General features: G+C 39.5%; 1 long non-coding RNA gene across 1 annotated transcript; it reads right to left on the reverse strand.

Moving 5' to 3' along the window:
* Positions 1 to 509: 509 nt before the first annotated feature.
* Positions 510 to 4,913, reverse strand: LOC120437783. The gene is made up of 4 exons (XR_005611403.1): positions 4,652 to 4,913; positions 4,123 to 4,281; positions 2,763 to 3,777; positions 510 to 1,412 (listed from the first exon to the last, which is right to left on the reverse strand). It is a non-coding gene; the product is annotated as an uncharacterized LOC120437783 (long non-coding RNA).
* Positions 4,914 to 6,656: the final 1,743 nt, after the last annotated feature.

Consider the following 6,656-nt stretch of genomic DNA (forward strand, 5'->3'; position numbering starts at 1 on the left):
GTAGGCCTGCTCCTAAAAGATATTTTATCTCCAAAAACGTGAGTGTGAAAGCAGAGCGCAGATGTTTATTGCAGGTCAGAAAAACTTTTCTGAAGCTCAGAAAATAAAGTGTGTCTTAGTGGTGCAGCTGTTTGGCAGCTTTTATTTCAGACTTTGTTCTGGTTATTTGTCAGATTTCCCAGCACTGGGAGTGTAATGCAGTCACACAAACAGGTGGTGATGAGGTGGATTTACTTTGTTACAGACCTATAAAAATGAAACGGATTGTAAATGTGAGTTTTTTGCTCCTCTTATTGAACAACCAGCAGTTACTGCAGGGGTGGGCACCTCCAGGTCTCAAGGACCAGTGTCCTGCATGTTTTAGATGTCAACCTGCATCTACACACCTGACTTATATGAATAGTTCATTACCAGGGTCCTGGAGAACTTCAAGAGATGTTAAGGAGGTAATTTAGCCGTTTAAATCAGAAGTATTGGATCAACAACACATCTAAAATCTGCAGGACATCAGCCCTTGATGCCTGGAGTTGCCCACCCCTGAGTTACTGTAACAGGAGCTACTTTTCCATCAGACCAACACCAACATCACATTCTGTCTGACAACCTAACCTTAACCTTTGACTTTAAGCCCTCCTTTTTTATTGCCTGAACCACAGTTTGATCAATTTGAGTTTGTAAGAAATGTTGTTTTAAACTTTCCGCTGGAAGTTTTTCAGGCAGATGTTTGTTGGTCAGGTGCAAGGTACTGGATGAATTCATGTGGAATGACCTGTACTTACATAGATAGCAAGAAGACATTGACATGATGTTAAATCAATATCAGGCAATTCCATTCAATTAACACTGAAATCTGACATTGATTTTACATCACTTTTGCATCCTCAATTAATATTGAAACAATGTTAGAGTTGGATATCGGATCAATCTTCTAATTTGACATTGATTTTACATCACTTTGGTATCCTCAGTTAATAATGAAAAGATCTTGGAATTCTAGTGTTTATTTTCCACAACATTTGCACCCATGGTTAATATTGGAATAACAATTACATCATGGTCAAAAATAAAGAGGACTTAATAGGTATTTCATTCAATACTAAACCACTGCAAATTAATCAATCGATACTGAAACCTGCAAAAAGGACAATTGTGTATTATCTAAAAACAGGATTACCATATATGTTAGACATTTTCTTTCAGCTTACCATGTTCATTATATCCCATAACATTAAGGATCGGGCATTATGTAATTAACAAAATAACAATACACATTTTTGCATCAAGAAAAATATATTATCCTATGAAGACGTTTTTTGTTAAATGACTTATTTACAACTCATTGCTTTTAGTTTACTCCAGGATCGGGTTGGATATCGGGCATCCTGCACCCCCCATCCGGAGCATAGCGGAGCCTAGGGCTGCACGATTTTGCATAAAATGAGAATCACGATTTTTTTGCTTAGAATTGAGATCACGATTCTCTCACGATTTTCTTTTCCAATATAAATATTTATTGCGCTTATTAACTGCACATCAACTTCGTAACAGTTGAAACTAAACATAAAAACAATAAATAAACAGAAAAACAATAAATGCCTCACATTTTGTCGTTGCCGCAAAATGTTGTACTGCTTGAAATTGCGTCTCCACCGTTGCTTGATACTGCGTGTATCAAGCAGGTAGTGCAACAATAGAAAAGTAGTTGCAGGAGGGCACTGTGTAGCGTTTGTCGAGGGCAGGGGTCAGCAACCTTTTACACCCAAAGAGCCATTTGGACGCGATTTCCACGCAAAAGAAAACTCTGGGAGCCGCAAATACTTTTTGACATCTAAAATGAACATAACACTGTATATATTGGGGGTTTTTTTACGTTTATGCTTTGTGTGAACAACTAAGGTGTGTTGCTTAAATGCATGAAGTGCTACAGAGAAAATTACATTTTATTTATGTAATTATTTATGTAATTAACACATTTTGAACTTTGCAAAATTCTGCCTAAGTATGTATTTTACCTGGTTAATATCTGTGGCGGGGCGTGGACTGCAGCGCCGCTCAAAAACGATCAAAAACTAATAGAAATAATTTTATATTTATATTTCAATATCACGATAATCTTCCAATTTAGAACTACAAGTTAAAAAAGAACCAACATAAATAAAATAGATTTCAGCTAATTACTTACAAAAAATTATTTATTTCTCCAAACCACGCGGAGCAGTAGAAGGACTAAAGATCCGCATGCGGCTCCGGAGCCGCAGGTTGCCGACCCCTAGTCTAGGGTGTTGATCATTTTCCTAAATCCCTCGTTTTGCACAGTGTTGATGGGAGCCATATCTTTGGTCAGGTGATAAGTAACAGCCTCCGTAATTTCTTTGTGCCTGCGGGAGTTCGACGTGTATAGGGAAGCGCTGTATAAGGTCCCCGTTATTGATGTTTGGGTGGTTGACCGGGACGGATTTTCTCCTGTCACTTCCTCGTCATCCCTGACGTGTTCTCCGTTGTTTTTTCCTGCCAATTTGAGCATCACGGCAAAGCTTCTGTATCACGTGGTATAAGGCTCCGCCCTTGTCATTTGTTGAACAGGAAGAGTGAGCGCTTGTTTTAATGCAGATTACGTCCCGGATCAAAATGCGGTACAATCGTCGTGTTTTTTTTTTTTGTTTTTTTTTTTTTAAATCGTTGTCATTTAGAAATGAGATCGCACATAAGTATGAATCGAGATCGCGATTTTCTAACGATTAATCGTGCAGCCCTAGCGGAACCATTTCTGCATTCCTTAGGCGAAGTCAAACTCAGAAACTGCATTTACCCCCACCTGCTGAGTCATATGGAGGACCACAAGAGCCACGCGCATCGAAATAAAGATTTCTGTGCTTAAATAATGAATTGTAGAATAAATTCTGCATTTGTAAATTCATTTTTGAATTCCAATTTAATAAAATGCATTTCAAAAACCTTTTTCCAATTGCACTTTAATAAACTGGATTTCAAAATCCATTTGTCACGGCCTGGAGGTTCGCTGATCAGCTGTCTCTCCCTCTTTCTATCTAGTTCTCTCTCTCTCTCTTGCCAGGGCTGAACTCATTATGGGTTCACGTCCTTGGCCCACGCCCTCGGAGGAAGGAACACCTGTGCCTCATCAGTGTGGATGATATTTAAGCCAGGAAGCAACGGCTGTTCTTCGCTGGATCGTTGTGAGAATCGCGTCAGTGAAAGTCGAGCGTCTAAGCAAGTGTTTTCCCCTGCAGTGTGTGTTTGGAATCTAACAAGCGTTTCTTTGTGTACAGACTCCCTGGACTGTTTCCCTGGTGTTCCCTGAACGACGAGTGGGCGAGTAGGTTCGTGTTTGGATTGTGTGGAGAGAGACGAGCGTGTTCCCCTGGATTCTCCCCGGAGCCCTGCCCCCCTCACCTTTTGTACCTAGCAGCACTGCCCCGCACCCCTTGTAAATAGCACTGCCCCGCATCTTTGTATATACACTCATTGGACATTGTTCTTTAATAAATTTTCTTGCATCATCCCTCGAGTCCAGCGCTTGAGTCCACCTTGTACATCGTAACACCATTTCCCTTTCCTGTTTGCTCAGGGATTAACTTCTGGATTAGTTGCTGGATTAGGCTGTCTCTCCTGCATGAAGTCCAGGTGCTGGTTTTCCAGTGTGTGCATCTGATGGCCCAAAGCTGACTCACAGCTGTAACACTATTCATGGCTGCAGTATGGAACAGATGTGGGTGTGTCCTCATCTCCCAGAGGAGTCCAAATCGTCATCAAACAGCCCTACAGACACAAAAACGTGAAAATATAAACAACCAGACTATCAGCAGTGATTTAAGTACTTTAAGACCAATGTGAAAATCATTTACAGTATATATCACAGAATTTAAGGTCTTTATAATCACAGAGCATACAGAGAAAAGTACTAAACTAAATCATTTTCAGCTTTGTTTCTCATGATGTATGTTGTATTAATAATTAAACTTCATTATCTGTGTCTTTACCACACAGGTGTAGATACTGTAGGTAGGTAGGTTCAGTGAATGCTTAATATACTGGACATTCAAAGCTAAGATTCAGCGCACTGTGTTAGAGGCTGGGATTTGATGAATTCATCATATATACAACCTTTGATCATCATTTATGTCCAGTTGAGAATGAATCTGTGCATGTGTAGCCAGTCTGGCCTTAAACTCTGAGTGCCGCTAGTTCTCTGCGTTGTGTTGTGCGAATGACCAGAGGAGTCAGCTCTCACTTTGCCAGCTGGGTGGATTTATTCTCCGAGAACTGTTTAAAATAAAAATAAAACAGTACAGCAACTTCACTTTACTGGACTTCTGCATGAACACCTCTCCTCAGCAGGGCCTCTGGGCGACTGAGGTGCAACATCACAATAAAATCTAATTAACAAATAATACTGCTAAAATGCATTTATAATCATATATAACAAATGAAAATGCACTGCATCGTGACCATATAGTGATAATTACCTCAACAACAAAATTATAGTTTAGGGAGACTTCATTTACCAATGGCAATTTTACATATTTTTTTAGTTACATATATCTAACAGTAAGTTGAAACAGTGAACATGAATCACAAACAAAAAATATAACCAGTACACATGACACAAAAATAAAAGAGGGAGCTCACATACCTGTTTAAAATAAAAATAAAACAGTACAGCGACTTCACTTTACTGGACTTCTGCATGAACACCTTCAAGGGAGAGAGAAGGATAGCGGACCACATGAGAAGCCACCTGCATGCTCCTATGCTCTCATCTGAGAATGGCTAACTAGCATGTTACAATAAAGTGCTGTACTCGACAGAGAAACAATAATTCACACTGAAACATCTAACAGAACTGTGAGACAAAATGCACAAAGGGAACGAGCAGTGTTTGAATTACTTTTAGTTACTTTAACTGTGTTTATTCGCTCTGTTGCTGAGAACACTAGCGTACGCTCACCTCTCCTCAGCGGGGCCTCTAGGCGACCGAGGAAAATAGCGCGCAGCTACAGGAAGTGACTTCGTGGGAAGTCAAAGGTCACACAAACAAAATAAACGCTCCCAAAATACAAATACAGAAAATAAACATATATATAAATAAACACATATACATAACCAATACTGACAATCCAAAATAACACTGCAGGATGGATCTTTGGTGAAATATAAATTATTTTTTAATACACCCTTTACACATGCACATATCAAATGAACTGAAATCAGTAGTGTGATCTTCAGTCTTGATAGATTGAATGAGAGAACTGACAGCTGTTATTTTAATCAGCCTGTCTCAGTTGTTTTAACTCTAAGTATCACAAAGTAATGTGGTAACATCTGGACTAACGAGTTTACTGTCAGCATTTTAATCGCTAGTTTAAAGGCTGTAGGTTGCAGCCATTGCTCTAACACTGTATAAATGTAACAGGGCTCAGTGCCGGTTCTAATAGTCTGAGCTGCTTCCAGCTTTATTTGTGAAGAGCACAGCAGCTTACAAAACACGTAGCGAGGTCGTACAGCTGCGACGTAAAACTTTCATGAGCTAAATTGACCTTAAAATAACGGGGCTACGTGCGGTGATGCTAGCATTAGCCATGTTAGCACGTTACCTTCAACAGGTCAGACTGAGAAAACAGGCACTCAGTCAGAGGTTGGGCTCTCCGTTTCGCTGCAGGGTCCCTTCATTCTTCACATATCTGTGAAGATAAGTGTAAATCCCGAGGCTGAACGGCCTTTGTACAAGCACACACGCTTCTTAACAGGGCGAAGCCATGAGCTACAAAAGTCCAAGCAGACAGCCTGTGTCTGTCCAACCAATCAGAGAGCTCCTTACATCCCACGGTTTGGCTAATTTGAATAGCCGCATGTATTTCAATTCCTATTTGTTGGATCTTCCCATGACAGCCTGCTGTTGTACATTGCAGCAGAACATACACCAGCATGCCATTTTAAGCAGTTTAACCAAACTGGAAAATGTCTTAAGTTCTCTTTTTTTTCTTTTTTTAAAATTTGTTTCCGGTAAGAATGCTTCTGCATTGTTCACGTATTGTGCAAAGGCTAATCCAGAGGGAAAACCCCAGCATCAAGCGGTTCATTGCTGCAGGATTGGTGGACGGCTTAACTCCTCAGGAAGGTCCCTGACTTCTCTGGTCAGCTCTGTCACAATGGTTACCAGTTTTTGAAAGGCTGCATCTGTTGAAAAGAACAATAAAACAGAGAATACTGGCTTGTGATAAACCAGATAATTAATGATGAGAAAAACAAATATATCCATGAGTTATGGCTTCACATTTTACTTTCAAGTTCAAATAGTTCAATCATCTCAAACTGTTTACAAGTTTATCCCTTTCAGATATAAAATAAATCCTATGTAAATTGACAAAGGACAGAATTTTACAACTTGCATTTTAATAGACTCTCTGGAATTGCCTCACAGACTCTCTTGAATCTAAAAGAAATAATCACAATAAGATAATATTTAACAATATAAAATCAGTGTTTTGATGATGTTTTTATTACAATTACAATGCACTTATGGTGAAACATATTTAATCAAAGCACACCTTCATTATTGAAGGCATTGACTGCAGACTCCATTTGCTGGGGAGGTTGCATAGTTGTGTAGGTTGGTGTGTTGAACTGGAGAGGCGAAA

Source organism: Oreochromis aureus, linkage group 3 (genome assembly GCF_013358895.1).
Source record: "Oreochromis aureus strain Israel breed Guangdong linkage group 3, ZZ_aureus, whole genome shotgun sequence".
NCBI lineage: Eukaryota > Metazoa > Chordata > Actinopteri > Cichliformes > Cichlidae > Oreochromis > Oreochromis aureus.